The sequence below is a fragment of the Somniosus microcephalus genome, chromosome 4, assembly GCF_052327205.1.
Source record: "Somniosus microcephalus isolate GS21.2 chromosome 4, FLI_Smic_1.0, whole genome shotgun sequence".
NCBI classification, from domain to species: Eukaryota; Metazoa; Chordata; class Chondrichthyes; order Squaliformes; family Somniosidae; genus Somniosus; species Somniosus microcephalus.
Genome location: NC_140990.1, coordinates 258238521 through 258258945, shown reverse-complemented (window position 1 = coordinate 258258945; position 20425 = coordinate 258238521). Strand labels below are relative to the sequence as shown.

At 41.7% G+C, this 20425-nt stretch overlaps 1 protein-coding gene across 8 annotated transcripts in view; it reads right to left on the bottom strand.

The window, feature by feature from the left end:
* The window catches only part of LOC147120410 (formin-like protein 2), a 375571-nt gene that overhangs the window by 162148 nt on the left and 192998 nt on the right, over positions 1 to 20425 (bottom strand). The window lies entirely within an intron of this gene.

The following is a 20425-nucleotide window of genomic DNA, read 5'->3' as shown; positions in this document are numbered from 1 at the left end:
ATTCCAAAGATTCATGACCCTCTGAGAGAAGAAATTCCTCCTCATTTCAGATTTAAAAGGGTGCCCCATATTCTGAAACTATGCCCCCTAGTTCTGGATTCCCCCACAAGGGGAAACATCTTCCCTGCAACTACCCTGTCAAGCCCCTTCAGAATCATATATGTTTCAATAAGATCCCCTCTCGTTCTTCTAAACTCCAATGAGTATAGGCCCAACCTGCTCAACCTTTCCTCATAAGACAACCCCTTCATCTCTGGAATCAACCTCGTGAACCTTCTCTGAACTGCCTCCAATGCAAGTATATCCCTCCTTAAATAAGGAGACCAAAACTGTACGCAGTACTCCAAAATCAATTATTTTCTTGAAAGAATTTGGATTTGAATAAATTTGGAGTATCACTACAGTAGCCCACTTACTGTAACATTCGGCCAAATTGTTCATAGCTCCCTCATAAATGAAGGTACCACAAAACAACCTTTCCACGGCACAACCTTCATTAACAGCATTCACTAGAGAAATCACAAACCAGCTTTATCCTGGACTAACTACTGTAATGCTATAGATGGTGTGAGTGCGTGTATTGCTGTTTGTGAATGGACGCGAGATTCCTCATCTTGATCAGTGCAAAATTTTAAAAACAATAAATAAAACATAAAACCACCCTTTTTGTAGCTTGCTCCCTACTAAAAGCAGTGTTTTTTTTTAAACAGTTCACCAAAACAATGCCACTATTACTCCAGCTACTGTTCTGCAATCAGTCAAATCAAAATTGCAACTAGTGTTCTAAACACATCACGTAATAGGCATTACTGAAAATAATACGCTGTAGTAGGGACACTTTCAGAAAGCTTTTCAATTTGCTCATTATGAATATAAAAAGGTGCATTCATCAAGTTTGTAAAGTGAACTTGAAATGCCCCTCAAGCACTCGTATCCTTTTTCACATTCAAAAGTCAAAAAGTACCACCCAGTGATTTTCTTTGGGTGTTTCAGCCAATTCATGGGCCTCGACTGCTAATGAGCAGAATTACTTTAGCCCAGCAAACCTCAGAAGGACGTAGTGCTGGTGGCTCCATCAAGTGTGCTAAAAATTTAGAGAACTGTTTCTCCCCCCACCAAAACATTTTTTTTATTTAGAAAATGGGTGCCGATATCACTGGGGGAAGTTCATTAATTAATGAGCCAAAAATATGACAGCATTGAATTAACATCAGTAGAGGATAACTCAACATACACAGTTGCTGATGTATTCTAATTAAACTCCCCCAGTTGGTTGGGCTCAACAATTCCTCCAACTAGTTCCTGAGATTGTCATCAGAAGTTACTTCATTAAAAATGTATGAAATAGCAACAAAAATGGAAAACAACAAGATCATTTTAAAGGCTACCAGTGGCAATATTTATTCAAAGTCTCAAAATTGTTAAAAATCATTAATTACAGGAGATTATAGACTCTGTTCCTGTCTCTGACTGTTGTCAGAGAAATGTGAGGTAATGCATTTTGGGAGGAAAGTCGATAATTAGAGTTTAAACCCAATGGACAGATGCTGAACGGTGGGGAGAAACAGAGAACTAAGGATTCAAGTGATAATTCCTTGAAAGTGCGAGTGCAGGTATGTACAGCCATAAAAAAGGCCAGTGGCATTTTGAGCCTAATGAATATGACAGAACGGCCAAGGGCAAATAAATAATTACAAATTTGTACAAGGCAACGGTTGCATTACAGTTAGAGTGTTTGCAGTTTTGGGCACCCTTTTATAGAAAGGACATTAAAGCCATAAAGAGCAAACAGCCGAATGGCCCTCTTCTCTGGTTCTACATAATTGAAGTTTCTGTTTTAAAACCACTTGCTGGTAATAAAGCAAATGTGTGGAGAGTGTACTTTTATGTTTTGTAACTGAAAATATTCATGTCTCCTTAGTTAGCTTTATGGAAGAGAGGCAGGGAGGGGACTCCTTTCCAAATTTCTTCCACTGCCACGCTTCATGCCACCATTTGCCAGTTCCTCTCACGCTGGTCTCTGCTCAACGCCTCTCACGTCAACACAGCTGAGATCAGGAAACTGCTGTATGCACAGTTGCAGGTGATGGACCTCCATCTTGCTATTCCAATGCACAACAGTTGCTGCAACAATACATTGCTATGGTTAGAATTTTATTTTTTATACAGGGATGATGCCATCGCCACTGTACTGCACACTGCCTTATCACACCTGGATAAGAGGAACACCTATGTGAGAATGTTGTTCATTGATTATAGTTCAGCATTCAATACCATTATCCCCTCCAAGCTTGTCAACAAGCTCAGTGAGCTAGGACTTAACACCTCCCTATGCAACTGGATCCTGGACTTCCTGACGGGAAGACCCCAGGTGGTGAAAATAGGCAGAAACACCTCCTCCACACTGATCCTGAACACGGGAGCTCCCCAGGGTTGTGTGCTCAGCCCCCTTCTGTACTCCCTGTTTACTCACGACTGCGTGGCCACGCACAACTTCAACTCCATCATCAAGTTTGCTGATGACACTACCGTTGTAGGCCTGATCACAGATGGCGAGGAAACAGGCTACAGGGAGGAGGTAAGAGCCCTAGGAGAATGGTGCAAGTACAACAACCTCTCCCTCAACATCAGCAAAACAAAGGAGATGATCATGGATTACAGGAAGCAGCAGGGGGAGGGACACACCCCAATCTACATCGAAGGGGCTGAGGTGGAGAGTGTCAGCAGCTTCAAATTCCTGGGTGTATTCATTACGGAGGACTTAACGTGGTCTCATCACATCGACGTTGTAACCAAGAAGGCATGCCAACGCCTGTTCTTCCTCAGGAGACTGAAGAAATTTGGAATGGCCCCCCAGATTCTCACCAACTTCTACCGGTGCACCATCGAGAGTATCCTGTCCGGCTGCATCACTACCTGGTATGGCAACTGCACCGCCACAGACCGCAAGGCTCTACAGATGGTAGTGAAAGCTGCACAACACACTATAGGAATTAAACTACCTGCTGTGCAGGATATCTACCCCGAGAGGTGCCGGGGGAAGGCCCTGAGAATCATTAAAGACGCGAGTCACCCCAGCCACAACCTCTTCGCCCTGCTCCCATCCGGTAAGAGATACCGAAGCATACGGTCTCGTACCAACAGGTTTCGAAACAGCTTCTACCCCCAGGCCATAAGACTCATGAGCGATTAATTTATTATTATTTATTACTGTTGTTTTATTTATTATTACTATCTTTCTATTAGTATTTCTATTAGTATTTTTATCATTGTTATGCCATATTTATTCCAATGTTGGGAGGACTCGTAAAAATCAACATTTCATTGTGCAGTACACACGTCTGCTGCATATATGACGAATTGAATTGAATTGAATTGAATAGAACAGGTTGGGGACGAAAATCTTTTTTGGTTAATCAAATCTTTTTAGCCAATAGTTTCCAGATCGTGCTTCAAGTTCACAACCGACTCAGTGCTTATCATTTCTGATGAGTTCAGGCACATGGAATTGTTTTAGAATTTCAGTTCACACCCACAGTACTTTTAGAAAATTGCAGCAATATTAAAAATAACAAGCCCAGATTTCAGCAGTGTGCTGACACAATGTTTTTTGTGGACCAGCCCCCTCAATCTCCTGACACAAAAACTGGACACAAACAACTGTTTAAAACTCTTGGTACAGTGAGATTATTCTTGATAGTTCTTTCTTTTAAAGTGATTTGCTCAAAAGCTCAAACTCAATTTAAGCTTAAACTCAATATTAAGTTAAGTATCAAAGCACATTCAACAACACTCTATTTACATTTAGTACTTAATTTCTGGCAGTAAGATACAAGATATAATGGAACCAGTCTGGCACCAGAACATAAGAAATAGGAGCAGGAGTAGGCCAATCGGCCCCTCGAGCCTGCTCCGCCATTCAATAAGATCATGGCTGATCTGATCCTAACCTCAAATCTACTTTCACTCTCCATCCCACCCGAACCCATGTGATCTCCCTGGAGAGGCGAAAAACCAGATAAAAAACCCAATGGCCAATTTGGGAGAAAAAATCTGGGAAATTCCTCTCCGACCCATCGAGGCGATCGAAACTCGTCTAGATCACTCTGTCCCTGTATTTCCTGCAGTACTTACCTTCTGTAAGAGGTGATCTCCACCCCAGCCAGGAACAGGCCCAATTTACTCTTGAAGGACTCCTAGCTGGCAGCCTGTTCCCGAGGTCTCCACTAATCCCTGTGAATAGAACCATCTCCTGAAATCTAGCACAGAATTAGAACACAAGTAGTAGGAGCAGGACCAGGCTACACGGCCCCTGGGCCCGCTCCGCCACCCACAGGGCCATGACCAATCCGAACCTAGCCTCATGTCCGATTTCCTGCCCGCTCCCCATAACCCCTAATTCCCCTTACTTCTAGGAAACTGTCTATTTCTGTTTTAAATTTATTTAATGATGTAGCTTCGAAGCAGCACTGCATAGTGATCTGCAATGCCACACATTATGACCCTGATTTTAACTGCCCCGCCAGGCAGAAACAGTGTGTGGGGGGCAGTTAAAATAAAAGCCATCACTTACCCTCTCTGATCCCGCTGCCATCCCGCCATGTCCCAATCTTAACCTGCAGGCGAGTGGGACACCCACAGGAAGGAAGCGGGATCCTTCTTTAATTATTCAGATCGGGATCTCATCGGGATCTGACTGCAATATTAATCAGAGACCTGAGCGGGGGAACAGTGACCGATTCACAATCAGGCCAGACCTGCATGGAGATGGAGCTTCGGCCAGAAGAGGTCCAGGCTAGTAAGTAATTAAAACATTTTGTAGGTTGCCTTGTGGGCCAGGAGAAGCAGGTGTGTATTGAAGAATGCTTGATTCTGACACCTGGTACAAAAACATTTGTCTAACTATGTCGTTAATCGTATCTCTTTTATTTTAAGCCCAGGGTCCAAAAGAAGATGGCAGGGAAGATGTTGCAGGTAGGTTATAGGAACTGCGTGCAGCAGCAATGGAAAATTAGTTGGTGGGGCGGTGGGGGAGCATTATGGTTGGTACTGTTGGGAGGCAGTCCTGGGTTTTGTGAGCAAGGATCATGGGATGTGGAAACACTGGGGGAGTTTAAAGGTCTGGAAGAATCAGGAATAAGGTAACAAGAGCACTGGGAAGGGCAGTTGTGGTGTTTTGGGAAAGGGATACCAGGGTCTGGTAGGAATGGGAGAAGGAAATGGCAGTGCTGCCAGAGGTAGAAGGAGAGAAAATTAATGGGAATGGGAAAGAAGCCCTGGGCATGGAATGGAGAATGCAGAGCAGTAACCTGATCTTCCAAGTTCTAAAACACTGTTGAAATCAATACTGAAATCTCTTTAGAACTTGGAAGCCGGTTCCTGGAAACAGCTAGCAATGTGGCTTTTAATACTCTGGGTGGGGAGCAGCGTTCAGGTTTAAGACTCAAGGTCGAGGATTACAGCAAGAAGAGAAGATCTTGGGTTGTCATGGAATTCAGCGGTTGAATTCATTGTGGGAAAATTAAGGTAATAAAAATCACTTTTTACAACTCCATTCCACAATGCATTAGCACAGCAACATGACGGGGCATCATTCAGGAAGGTCACCTTTAAGCTGGCATGGGTGGTAGGTAGACCTTATGCAAACAGCTGATAAAACAAGAAAAAATACATCCATTATACTTGGTTCGACATATCATACTCAAGTAGTTAAACAGTAATAGTTGTTCCAAGCTTTTTGTTCCACGGTCGCCTAGTGTTCATATTTTCCCAGACAGATATCTAAGAATGCCATGGGAAAATGAAAGCAAGTGACTTTGTAGCAAAATTGGTTACAATGTTATCATTCAGTTCAGTGGATTATACATTTGAGCAATGACTCATGTGCACTGGCTAATAATTAAACGCAAATAAAACATGGAACACAACTACAAACCAGCTCTTCACTTGATTTGTTTTTTAAAACCAAACCTAGCCTTTGTCCAGCTTCACCAGCCAAGTTAAACCAAATCCAATTAAAATGGCATTTTTTTTCCTCAGCTCTAAAAGGCACTCAAGAAAGTTAGCTGACTACATTCCATTGTTAGGAACACAAGAGGTTCAATCTGCAGAGCTTAAAATTATGCCTCTCCCAATTCTCTCCCGATCCACCCATGAAATTGCTCACTACGCCAGATTATTCTGGTTCCCTTTCCTAAAGGGAAGTGTCCAGCACGGGCCTGTATATGACCTGTCCTCTGACTCATATTTTTGCTACTAATGAATTAGCTGCTGAAAGATGTGAGTGTAGTGGGTTAACCCACCCTCAATTTTCCTCCATGTGGGAAACATCTCACACAGAAAGAGTTTCCAATCTTAGCGGTAGCATAGAGCTTCAATAATACAGCGGAGATAGGGAACTCATCATCCAGGGAATCTCAGACACAAAGCTTTGCTACAAGAGGCTATTATGCCAACACACTGGTCACCTAAAAACAGAATACTGTCAAAGGATTGAGATATTTATTTTATTTTGACACAGATAAGCTGACCAAAAAATACAATGTTCCATTTTTAGCAAAGGTAAAATTAAAGCCAGAAATTATTGTATTGAAGGTTCTTTTTTAAAAATTGACTTAATATATTAGTCGGCAACTCTTTAACTAAAGATGCACAAACAGCGAGAACTTCACTCAAACCATGGGAACCCCTGAATACAGCTTAAAGGCATTGGTGAAAGAACTCTGCGCTCAGAGTACCATTGTGATCCAATCAACATCTATAAGCTGTTCCCAGCTGACCAGTGGAAACATAACTAAGAGGTCAACAGCAGTCTGATACTAAAGCTCTTTTCAAGGAAGTTAATCCTATTTTTTTTAAATCAGCTCAGTTGAAAAGCAACCTGCTGGGGTTTAAAGAAAGAAAGACTTGCATATATATAGCGCCTTTCATGACCACCGGACGTCCCAAAGCGCTTTACAGCCAATGAAATAATTTGAAGTGTAGTCACTCTTGTAATATAGGAAATGCGGCAGGCAACTCAGCAAGCTCCCACAAACAGCAATGTGATAATGACCAGTTGATCTGCTTTTGTTATGTTGATTCAGGGATAAATATTGACCAGGACACCAGGAATAACTCCCCTGCTCTTCTTCAAAATATGCCATGGAATCTTTTGCATCCATCTGAGGGAGCAGACAGGGCCTCGGTTTAACATCTCATCCGAAAGACAGCATCTCCGACAATTCAGCACTCCCTCAGCACTGCACTAGAGTATCAGCCTAGATTTTTGTGCTTAAGTCTCCGGAGTGGGACTTGAACCCTCAACCTTCTGACTCAGAGATGAGGGTGCTACCAGTTGAGACACGGCTGACACATAATTCATTATTTGACCAATAATTCATTAAGAAGAAATTATATTGAGAAATGGGCAGCCTAGAGAAATTTCTTGGTGGCAAAAATCAAAGTAAATAATAAAAATACAGATGTTTACAGTACAGACTAGTATATACAAACACATGGAGACAAGAAATTACTCCTTACTGTCAACAAAGTGCAAATCTTCTGGGATTGTATCTAACGGCACAGTGCAAGTCTTTTATTTGTGATCTTGGTAGGCCAGTGTTAATTAATTTATCAATTTCAAATATGTAAACTACTTTCTAGTCCAGCCTTATTTTCTTAAATCATGCACACATGGAAAGGTTATGGAATCCAAATTCAATTGCTTCTCTAATGAAGCTTTAGTCACACACCTAATCAAATATTCACGCAACTTGCTTAGTATAGGTGTCAATCAGCAAGCATTAATGGGTATAGCGGTGAGTCGATTCTATATATCCACTCCTCTTTAGGGAAAAGGAAATTCCTCTGAAACACCAGTTGCTTCAGGATTGATCGTTGTATCCGCTAGCTTTGTACTCCGTCTAGTTTGAACAATTCCCCTTGTATTTGCATTATCAATTCCTCTTGGGGTTTTAAAAACCTGGATCTTGTCTCCTCGCAGTGTTTTTCCTACAAATTAAGACAAATCACCCTTACAGTTTTTCCTTTGAAACCTACTCCTGCACAATGCCCTTTTGTGGCTAGGATGTTCAAAACTGCACACAATGTTCCAAATATGGTCTCACCAATGGTCTATAAAAAATCAAAACAGCTTATTTCAATTTGAAGTCAGGTGCCCCAATAGTTAGTTTCAAATTGACTGAAAACTTTCAGTGAATTGCCAATAACTGTACCCAAGTTCCTTCCCTTTTCCACCCTTGCTGGCAGACTGCTTGCTACTTATTACGTAACATTACATTTATCAATGTTGAAATCCATCTGCCATTCTTTAACTCTTTCATTGGGCTAGTCCAGATTCCCCTGAGCGTTATCAATCACTCATACGCAACACATGATCATATGCTTGGTGTCATCATACAGTTCAGAAAATTATAAAGGATCCTCCTTCATCTCATTTATTAATATTGAGACCAGCAGGAGACTCAAAGCAGATGCCTCGTCAATGCCTTCTAATCAGAGCTTCCTCTACTTTTTATTGCTCATTTGGTTTCCACTATAAATTAGCTAATTTGCCAGTAATTTCAAGGCCTTTATGTACAATACAACCACTAAATTTCCATTTGTCAGCTCAGCAGTGGCGATGGGGCTGAATTAATTCACTCCACTGTTGTTGGTTCAGAACTAGCCTGCCCACTTCAATCAACAGTGTTCCTTTCTATGACAAGTCACTCTTGACTTTGTCTATCCAGCGCTTCCTTGGGTCTTCCTGTGCTTCTTGTTCTAGATACCTCTTTATGTAGGGCCATGAAAGGTATTCTAGCGGTTTGCATTCTTGAAACGTACCTAAACCATCAGTCATCTTTCTCGGATCTTCTATATAAGCGTTATTTCTTGTCAAGTTTCTTGTGCAGTACATAACGTACATTTATAAACAATATCGCTCACTCTGGACAACAAATCATTTTCAGCAAATAAGTAAAATATGGGAAAAATACATTATCAGTTCTTTCTCAACAGTGTTATTCCTTCCTCTCTTTCTGGGTACAGATCCAAGGTACCAAGCATCTTCTCGAACCTCACCCAAGTGCCCTTTATTTATGCATGAGACCTGGGAGAGAGCGTAACCAGACTTTTCATCCACAGGGATATCGCACCCGAGCACAATCTTATCCTAACCTGATGGTTACATATTTACACTTGCAGCAGGAGTCTCTGGACTGCAGTCCAGATCAGTCAAAGCAGGAATCCTGATTGATTGTTTCCCTTCCCTAACCCAAGGACGTTAAGGGAATTGTCGCAGCCCTACCGCCACCCTGGCTAACTCAGCACAGACTGGCAATCCAATCTGGGATTGTCCTGGTCTGAATGGTTCAGCTGGGTAAATTCACCGAGCTATTGGGAAGGTTAGGTTATCAGTTAAATTCACTGATGCGACTGTTCCACCTGAATCACAACGCTGCAAGTTCTCGACTTCTGTTGTGCCATCAGAGGTAGACACTGCAACAAAGGGCAACGCACTTCTCTACATGGGAATGAAGGCACAGAGATTTAAGAGAGACCAAGCTGCTCAGAGCCAGGCTACTTTTCCATACCTAACACCCAGCAGCTTAGCTGCCCAATACCCTCAAGTGGGTAGGAAATGGTCTGTGGCACAAGGCAGCAGAGGGAGAGAAAAATCTAAAGATAGATGGAAAAATAAAATAAATATGCCAACTGTAAAATTTCCAGAAATGTATTTTCAAATACTTTGCTCTATAGATTTAAACCTGGAAACAATCATCTCAGAAGGAATTTGACTATTGTGCACATAGTGGAAAACAGAAACACAGTCTTACAAAATAAATTCTAGCACTTGAGCATCACACAGTGCTTGCGAAGAATACAGCTGTTTTGATGGTTAGCAGTGGTCTGCACTCTGGAATGTGCATGCAATATTCTGGTGACATTATCACACCACAAACATGCTGCAACCGTCAAGGTTCTAGTCCCTATAGAATTCAGCAAGAAAAACTGAAGGCTATTACTCATCTACAGAGACTTTCTTTACTGAAGACAGCAGGATTTACTGCAAAACGAAAAGAAAATCATTAGCTGCTGCTACAGACCCACACCCACAATCCACTGAAATTAACAGAAAACAGAGTCTTGTAGCAGGCAAAATGATGAACCTCCTGCAGCTGCACTTTGGGGAATTGCAAGCAGTGTAAACCATGGCTCGAACAATTAGTACAGCCTTACTAGAACATTATACTGGCCCATTCCTAATTCCATAGCTGCATATAATCATGTAACTTAGTTCAACTGGTCACATGACTGAAAGCACTGCAGCTATGATGACCCAACAAATTAACAGGTGGTACAAAATAATTGTAAAAAAAAAGGGCTCAATATATCAGTTTATTTTCAATGGAGGTAAATATTGAGGTGTGTGATCAGCTGGATCAGACAAGTTAATACAGCTCTCTCCTCAGTTTACTAACTTTCTACATTAGTTTCTTACAATATTTTAAATCCAAGGCAACATGTTTTTCCTTTTGCCAAATTTCTTTGCTGCTTTCCCAAAGGACATCAATTCCCTGCTGGGATACAGTTCCATAGGCACCAAGTAATTCCTCAGTACCTCGTCCAAGTGGATATACTTCAAGTGACAGCCTTGTCAACAAGTGTTGGCAGGTTACTTACATAGAAACATAGAAGATAGGAGCAGGAGTAGGCCATTCGGCCCTTCGAGCCTGCTCTGCCATTCAACGAGATCATGGCTGATCATCCAAACCCTACCACCCGGTCCCTACACTGAGAGCCATCCCACCCAAGCCCTATCCCCGTAACCCCGTAACCCCACGTATTTAATCCCCCCTAACACTGAGGGCCAATTTTTTTTATTTTTAAAAATTTCTTTTATCATGGCCAATCAACCTAACCCGCACATCTTTGGACTGTGGGAGGAAACCGGAGCACCCGGAGAAAACCCACGCAAACACGGGGAGAATGTGCAAACTCCACACAAACAGTCACCCAAGGCCGGATTTGAACCCGGGTCCCTGGCGCTGTGAGGCAACAGTGCTAACCACTATGCCACCGTGCCGCCCTTGACTGTAGGGGTATCGCAGCTAAGACCACTCTTGTCCTTGGACAAGAGCCACACATACACAATTCCAGCACAAGTCATTGGGCAGTGATCAAGAGCTTTGGCTCCCTCCCTAATTAAGGCCAATTGTACAGTTTCCCTATAACTGCGCAACTGAGATCAGTTAACAATCAATCAATCACCTCCTGTTGTCCAATCATGGCGTGGTTGTGCAAAAGAAAGTGACATTCATGTAACAATAACTTACATTTATCTAGCACCTTTCATAGAAGAACGAACGAACTTGCATTTATTTAGCGCCTTTCACAACTTCAGGATGTCCCAAAGAACTTCACAGCCAATAAAGTACTTTTGAAGTCTAGTCAGTATTGTAATGAAGGAAACATGCAGCCAATTTGCGCACAGCAGGCTCTCACAAGCAACTAGGTATTAACCAAATAATCTGTTTTAGTGATGTTGGTTGAGCAATAAATATTGGCCAGGACACAGATGAGAACTCGCCTGCTCTTCTTCAAATTAGTGGAATGGGATCTTTTAAGCCCACCTGAGAGGGCAGATGGGGCCTCGGTTTAATGTCTCATCCTAAAGACGGCACCTCCGACAGTGCTGCTTTTCCTCAGTACTACACCGAGAGCGTCAGCCTAGATTATGTGCTCAAGTCTCGAGTGGGGCTCGAACCCACAACCTACTGACTCAGCGGCGAGAGTGTGGACACTTTTATATAGCAAAATATTCCAATAGGAGTGGTGGGCGTCAAGCAGGAGCTGGGAGAAAGGTTAGAAAAGGTGATCAAAGGTAATAAAAAAAGAAATGAATAGCCATTAAATCAACCAAGCCCAGCACATCAACAGCATTACTCATGTAAGAACTAAAAACTGCTCCTTGCTAAATTCATACAAAACTATTAAAAGTAAAAAAAGTACGTTTTAACCTAAACATATCAAATTTTAGTTTACTGTGTTCCAAGGTGGTTTACGAAGGTAAAAAAACATCTAAGTTCATCTGTCATTGCACAGTTCGCCTCCCTTCTCATCAAAAGAATTGAAACCAAGTAAAACAATTGCCTGAAATTAAGAAATAACTCTCTGGTCTCAACAGTATACAATAATAATTTCAGATTGTAAAGCTGTAAATAAATCTGCAGGCCAATTGAATGAACCAAATTAATATTACTGCATTTCAAAAAACATCAGTAGTCATAACGAACAGCACTGTCAACATATAATCCAACAGACCTGGTCAATAATTTTTTTAAGTAATCCGGTCCCCGTGAGCATTTGTGGCACCAGGCATTCATAATAACATGAAGCTAATAACCTGCTAATAACCTGAGCTAATTGAAATCTTATCCAAACACAAATTGGTTCTGCAAGTCAACAGTTTGCCATTTTACTTTTATAGATCAGAGCAAGAAGAGTTTAGTGTGCTGTACTAGAATACAGATCTAAAGTACTGTTCCAGTTAGTATATAGAAGGCCCCTATCTGTGCTTTATTAATCCAGCACATTTTCTTGTTTCTTTTGCTTATGGCGTTCTTCCTTAAAGTCTTGCTTATTCCATTGCCTTTGGCTCTATTTTGAAACATTACATCCAGTCAACGTTATACAATTTGTATCATAAAAACTGAATAGATGAAGAAGCAATTGGATGACTTTCACTCTATTGAATTCTGGAAATTAAGAGAACAAAGTACAAAGGCTGTAAACTACTACAACACAACAGGAACCTTACCTTTCTAGAAAACATACCATCTCTCTGCTCCTCCCGCAACCAAAAAAAATATAAAGGGATGGAAGCCCAATTACACTGAAATTAAAGCATATTCTAATGTATAAAACTTAGATATGGACCTATTATCAAAACATATCAGTCTCGATTTTAACTCCAGGTGGATTCCCCGCTCAGGCCAGAGTTAAAATTACAGTTGGATCTCAATGATGTCATTGGGCCGCAACATGCATATGTAAAGAAGGACCCTGTTGGCTCCGGGTGCATTTCCTTGCTGCCTGCTCAGCAAAGGTTAAAATTGCAGATGTTGCGATCATGGCGGCTTTTGGATAGGTAAGAGCCAGGTTTCTGCTGAGCGAGTGGGATTAAAATCGCCCCATACGGTTTCCAAATTATTTAAGTCTCTTGTCAATGTTGTTCCCAAGAATAATGTCAGAAAACAAGCGGACAGCACCGGAAAAATAAGTGAAAAATAAAATAGCAAGGGAAGGGGATAAAGCAAGGAATTGGAAATCTGCAGGCGGTATTTCCCCAGTTAGCCCCAACACCAAAACCATGATGTAGCTTTGAAACATCTCCACATTACATTGTCCCAAATTGAGAAATTTGGAATTTAGGGGAATTCCAGTGATAGGCAGCCTTGCCCTGGCATCTGAATGCATAGCCAATCAGGAGGCAAGCATTTTAATAGGTGCACTACTCATTAATGTTCTGAAATTGAAAGGTTTTGCATCTGCCATGCATCTGTAGGGCATGGGAAATTGTCTATTAGAAATAAACCATGCTGATTGGCTCAATGTATGTCCTTGTTTGCATTTTAGAGACTCCACTCTATTACACATCACTACTGTTCCTCTTGCTTAGAGGGTTCTTTGTTTCCACTGGATCACCACTGCAGTCACTAGACCTCCACCCCTCGAAAATCTTCATCTTGCATGCTACTCTGCTCCAGAGATCCTATTCTTCAGCTAAACCTTTCTTCTGTGGACCCAATGTATGTGTGTTCTCACTTCGCATGCCTAACATCTAGCCCAACCTGACAAGCTCTGGGGCTCCCACTCTCAGCAATGGCTCCAGGCTCCAGTCTCCTGCTCTCCCCACTTAAGTAGCCACTTTTAGTGCACCAGCTTCAACTGGTACCTATATTCTATTCAGTCAGTGCCTGTTGTCTGCTCCTGGAAATTGGCCTGTTCACCATTCCTAAACTTGGGCTTATTCTTAGGGACCTGTACCCTGCACTCTCCAGAATCTATACCACCCACACAGCTAACAAACACTGGGGGGCGATTTTGCCAGCCCTGGGGAGGCGGGTTTGGAGGCGGGACTGCCTGGAAAATGGCAGAATCTGGGGGCGGGTACCCATCCCGCCCCCAACCCACCTCCATGCCATCTTCCCAGGAGGCGGGTACAAGACCCTCGCTGGCTGCTGTCTCCTGAAGGCGGGAAGGGGATTTCAGCCAGTTAACCACCTGTTAACAGCAGCAGTTCAAGGCGGCGGCTCACCACCACCTTCTCAAGGCCAATTAGGGATGGGCAAAAAATGCTGGCCTTGCCAGCAATGCCCACATCCCATAAAAACAAATTTTTTAAAAAGTTGATTTTGCTTCCACCCGCCCAGGTACACCAAAAAAATCAAAAGAAACGAAGCAAGAAGCCTAGGTCCCTGAATCTGAGCTTGTTTTAATTAGAGAAAGAAGATGGAGAGGAGAAATGGGCAAGTTTTTTTTAAATATTCCACAAGCATCCAAGTTATACACTGGATTTTAAGATAAATTAATTATATGTACTAATAATTATTTTTGTGGGTTACCTAAAGACTAAACCAAAGCTGCACAATATTAGAAAAAAACAAGTTCATATCGCGTATCTAAAAATAAACATGAGTGGTGTAGAAAAGGAAAGCCTATGGATTAGAGCATTAAACATTAATTTTCTGTCACAAGAACCTTATTGAGACCTGCATAAATACTTGAATTTCACTTTAAAGAAGTTACTGGAGAAAACAAATCAGCTAGGGTTCCCAATCCCGACTGCTATCCAAGCACTCCTACTAGAATTATATATATGTATGTAAGTGCCAGGCAAGGCCAGAGTTGGGCTCAGCTGCATATCCTTCATCCCCATCACTCACACAAAGTAGTCCACTCTCACATGAAGAAGGGAGCAGAGGGCTGTTACCACCAATGGAACAGTATCACAACAAGAGTCAGCATCTTCAAGAAAGGCCTTTCGTCACCCAACAAATTCAAGCATTCTGCCAGCACAGTAATGCCAACAGACCATCAATTTAGTCAAAACTTAGAAAAACAACTGACCATCATAAGTGAAGATTTAAACTATTATTGTGGGTGCCTCACGGCAGTAAACTCAAAGCAAGAAACAAACTATTTTTAAAAATCCTTACTTCCTCACAATTTAATTTACAAACTTAGGTAATTAAAAAAATCTTGGGTGTTGAGGAAAGTGACAAGAGGATGTAACCATGTTTAAGTGAATGGAACTGTTGAAGACTTAAAGCTGCAGTGGCCCACAATTTAATTTGTTATAGAAATTCCATAACTAATAGAAAACTATAGCACATACTTAGGAAATTTTAAATGTAAATTTTCCTCAGTAGTTGCTAATTGCCATTGAGACGCCAGGGCCAAACATCAACTGCTTAAGAGATTAATATAATTTTCGAACAACAAATTATATCTTGTAGATATGCAATTGCCAAATTGTGCCAGTGTAATGTGTACATCAGCACCTAGTATTCATAGTTCAATTAAAACATTAAAGGATCACAGATCCTTTCCTTATTCCATCAGCCATTTAGCCTAGGTCCCAAGATGTTGAGTGGCAACATTAGCTAGAATCAAAACAGCAATTTCTACATTACACCACAAAATACACTCTTTCTTGGCTAAGAATGCTTCCAAAGATATCATATTTCATCCAGAGTTTGTTGTAATTTTGATATATGTTATGGTCCCCAACAGCATATGTACCATAATACAACTGCTCCAGTCCTGCAAGACTACAAAAGATCATATGCACATGAAACTATGTGAATTACCAAGGAGCACCAAAACAAGTACTGTATATGGTTGCAATAGCACTAGGACGAGACAGAATACAAACCAAAGTATGTTATATATTGAAGGGCACTGTCTTCATAAAGTTGACAAATGACTTGTACCATCATTGGGACAAAAATAACAAAGCTCTTCGCCAAATGCTTTTCATGAAGAGGGTGTGGTCCTTTAACACTGAGTTAGAGGTTAAGTCACATAATCCCAACACTGAATATAGACATGGGGCAGTGTCGGAAGAGATGATACAATAGAACCATTGGCACTAGGTATACTTAAAAGGGCCCAAGGCTTCCTTTATATTTGTAATAAAATTCTGACACCCACACCATTCTTGAAAAATTTGTTCCAACTGGTCCTAAACATGAGCAACTGACCTTTTTTAAACTTCATACTTCAATCATCCAGCCTATACATAAAGACTGTTACATAAATAACAGTTCAGCCTCTCTACCACTTTGCTGAAGGCCTTGGATAGGTCTGTGGTTCAGTCATGCAAGTACCATGCTCTTAAGTCCCACACAAGCACATGAATTTGTATGAAGTCAATGTTGAATGAACTCGGGTAACTACAATGTGAGCTTCGTGCAAATCCCCATAGATATGAAAATAATCCTCCATTACAAATTAGATAATCAAACTCCACATCTAATTAATTTTACCTGACAAAGTCTAAAGCTTTTCTTACCAATAGTACCACTTAATGAAAGCCTTCTTCAATCTGTTGAAAAGTTCCATTAACCCTTAACTCAACATTATTGCATTATTACTATAATAGCAAAATACCGCAGATGCTGAAAATCTGAAATAACAGAAAATGCTGGAAATACTCAGCAGGCCAGGCAGCATCAGTGGAGAGAGAAACAGAGTTAACGTTTCTCATGAGGCTGAATTATATATGTAAATTTAAGTTTGCATAGCAAATTTCAGAATGAGAAAAAATCTACAGTGTTTTAGCTCCTTCCGAAAATATTATGCTACAATAATTTCAATCCGACTCCAGGATTTGGGAATATAATCTAGACTGGTGCATTAATGCAGTACTGATGGGAGTACTGTATTTTTGGATCTCTTTTTTTGGATGAGACATAAAACTATCAGTCTGTACTGGTTGTTCAGATGGATGCTAAAGATCCCACAACAGTGGGATAGCCTTGAGGGCGTTCAGGGTGTTCAAACACCCCTCGATTATTAAAAATTGGACCACTCCTTCTTTTGAAAGAAAGTGCCTTAGATCTCTTAATATAACACACAAACAAAGGATATTCTTCCAGAGCTAGTTAGTTCCACAATTAGTTGGGCTTGTGCTTCTGAATGTTCACTGGGATAGTGTGGTGAATACTAGTAAAGTTATTAATAGATTAATAACATATAACCAGCATTTTAACTTTGTGCTTCAGAGTGTTTGTCTGACAAGACTGTTTTATTTTTTGATTTGCTTTATTTCCAATTGTAAGATTAATGAAAGTAATGATGTTTCTATTTGAATCTTGTTGGAAAATTCCTACTTGGGAAAAAGACCTTTTAAAGTAGTTGTGTTATATCTGGCAAGCTCATATCCAAACACAACCCCCATCCCCCAAAAAATCCTGCCTACGCCATTGTCTCATTGCCCTATTCAAAGAAAAGCAGAGTTCTCCTAATTTTCTGATCAATATTCCTCTCTCAACAATCAAACAGATTCACTGATCATTTATTCATTGCTATTTGTGAGATCTTGCTGGACACAAACTAGGTACAGTGTGTTATCTACATATGGTACGGTAGCCTAGTGGTTACCGCACTGGACTTTCAACCCGGAGGTTATGAGTCATAATCCCACCATGGTAGGTTGTGAAATTAAACTCAAAATCTGGTAATTTGTGGGCTGGCACCAGTAAAACAAACATGAAAGCTGCTAATTGCTGTAAAACCCAACTAGTTGACTAATGTCATTCAGGGAAGCTGCCACCCCTACCCTGTCTGATCTACTCCAGCCCCACAGTATGTTGTTGACTCTTGCTGCCCTCGGGGCATCAAGGGATAGCACTGCACTTCAAAGTAATTCATCGATGTGAAGTGTTTTGAGATATAATGCACAATGTAAATGTAATTCTTTCTTCTTTCTATAAAACTCACGAGCCAGCCATTTCCAGTTACAGGAAACTCTTTTTTATCCGGCACCGACGGGACCGGCGTGGTGCCGGTTGATCAAAAAGTCCAGATTACAGAGAGGTATACTTACCAAGGTAAGAGAGCCCCGTACACGGCCACAGGTGCAGGAGCCCCGGTTACACAGCACTTGTGCAGGAGTCCCGGGTACACAACCACAGATCCAGGAGTCCCTGTTGCACGGCAACAGGTGCAGGAACCCCAGTTACACGGCCACAAATATAAAGTAAAACTTCCCTGAACCTACTCCTGAATTTTGCCAGTTAAGAGAGATTTCCGGATATTTAAGTGCCGGTTAAAAGAGAGTTTCCTGTATTAGGTTTCATTTTACTCCTAGTCAGTGAGCCTCACCAAAGAATTCCTCCTTGAATGTAACAACCTCAGATACCAAATGGAAATGTCCTTCCTACTTCATTCACATCCATACACCATAGAGTAGCAGTCCCTCCTCCCCAAATATGCAGGTTCGTAACAATGAGATTACTAATGCAGGTAGCTTAAGGGAATACTATCGCTTCAAATTTATCTTGGAAAGCTGGGGGCATGCAATTAAGATATATAGCCTAATTATACTAAAATAGCAGGGAAACCCCCAGGCTTATGATGCCATTTTGTCTTACAAGTAATTCTAAAACAAGAGGGAACAGGAATGCGTAAAAGTTTACACAATTTTTTACACACAGGAGCCATATTTATTACTAAAATATTTGTCTCAGGTTCATTTATTAAAATGTGTTACTTATGAACTGTGTTAATCATACAAGCATCCACTGTATTTGCTTTCCAAACATAGCTTGAACAGAAAAGTCAGAAATCAGTTTTTATTGACTCACCATGCAGAAAAGACCTAGGAATTTAAAAATGGTGGAAATCTAATGTGAGATCGGAAAACTTATTTTAAAAGGACCCTAAATATTTACAATATTAAGTGCTAGGCATCTAATATCTTTGCTGGATCCTTTTCAGGTTTGTGCCTCAAGCTTGTGCATTAATATTTTGAAGGCTATGTTAGCATTTGTTTGCATAGCAATCAAAGAAATCTCAAAGCCAGCAGCCAGGACATATTGTACAGCAAAGTATAATGATGACACTGCTCCACTCTGGGTTCCTGAACTTAGCTGTGCTATCAGGAGGTGGCTTGGAGCCGGGCGGGGTCATGAGTTTCAAACAAAAGAACAAAAGGCAAGTAAACCCAACCAGCTCTCATGGTCTGGTTACCAGCTGGTCCCAGAGCAGGCCATTAGGCTGCTGTGTAGTCAGAGAATAATGTATGGTGGGGCAATAGAGAATTAACAACTGGGAAGCACGGTGGCATAGTGGTTAGCACTGTTGCCTCACAGCACCAGGGACCCGGGTTCAAATCCGGCCTCGGGTGACTGTCTGTGTGGAGTTTGCACATTCTCCCCGTGTTTGCGTGGGGGTGCTCCGGTTTCCTCCCACAGTCCGCGGGTTAGGTTGATTGGCTATGATAAATTGACCCTTAGTGTTAGGGGGATTAAATACGTGGGGATAGGGTGGGATATGTGTTGGTGTAGGGGTTACGGGGATCGGGTGGGATATGTGTCGGTGCAGGCTTGATGGGCCGAAATGGCCTCTATCTGCACTGTGGGGTTTCTGGGATTCTGTGAAGAGTAAAGACAAAGTAATAACAAAGTAGCTGATTGGAAGGTGATTAATTGCCCCACACCTCACTGATGATCTTTTATACTATCTAACAGTTTTCTTTTAAACAGTTTCCAGGTCACTCATCACATTGTCTCCAGCTCGGTGATTGGCATATCTGTTGGTCCTTTTGCTATTTCCCCTCCCCCTTGTTTGCAACTTTAATAAAATCCCAGCTTCACAGATGCTGACTTACCTACTGTGTATTCCCAGCATTTTCTCTTTTTATTTATGCCTATGCAAATTACCTTTTAAAAACTTGAAGGTGAAATCGAGCGGAGTGTGAAAGGGGGCGTAGTGTGAAACGGGCATGAATCGGGCGGACTGTGAAAGGGGCGGAGTGTGAATCGGGAGGAATGTGAAACGGGAGGAGTGTGAATCGGGCGGAGTGTGAAATGGGCGAAGTGTGAATCGGGCGGAGTGTGAAGCGGACATGAAAGGGGCGGAGTGTGAATCAGGCGGAGTGTGAAAGGGGCGGAGTGTGACTCGGGCGGAGTGTGACTCGGACATGAAAGGGGCGGCGTGTGAAAGGGGCGGAGTGTGAATCGGGCGGAGTGTGAAAGGGGCGGAGTGTGAAACTTACATGAAAGGGGCGGAGTGTGACTCGGGCGGAGTGTGACTCGAGCGGAGTGTGACTCGGACATGAAAGGGGCGGCGTGTGAAAGGGCGGCGTGTGAAATGGACATGAAACAGGCGGAGTGTGAATCAGGCCCCCAATCCTGTCAATTTCCCCCAAGGT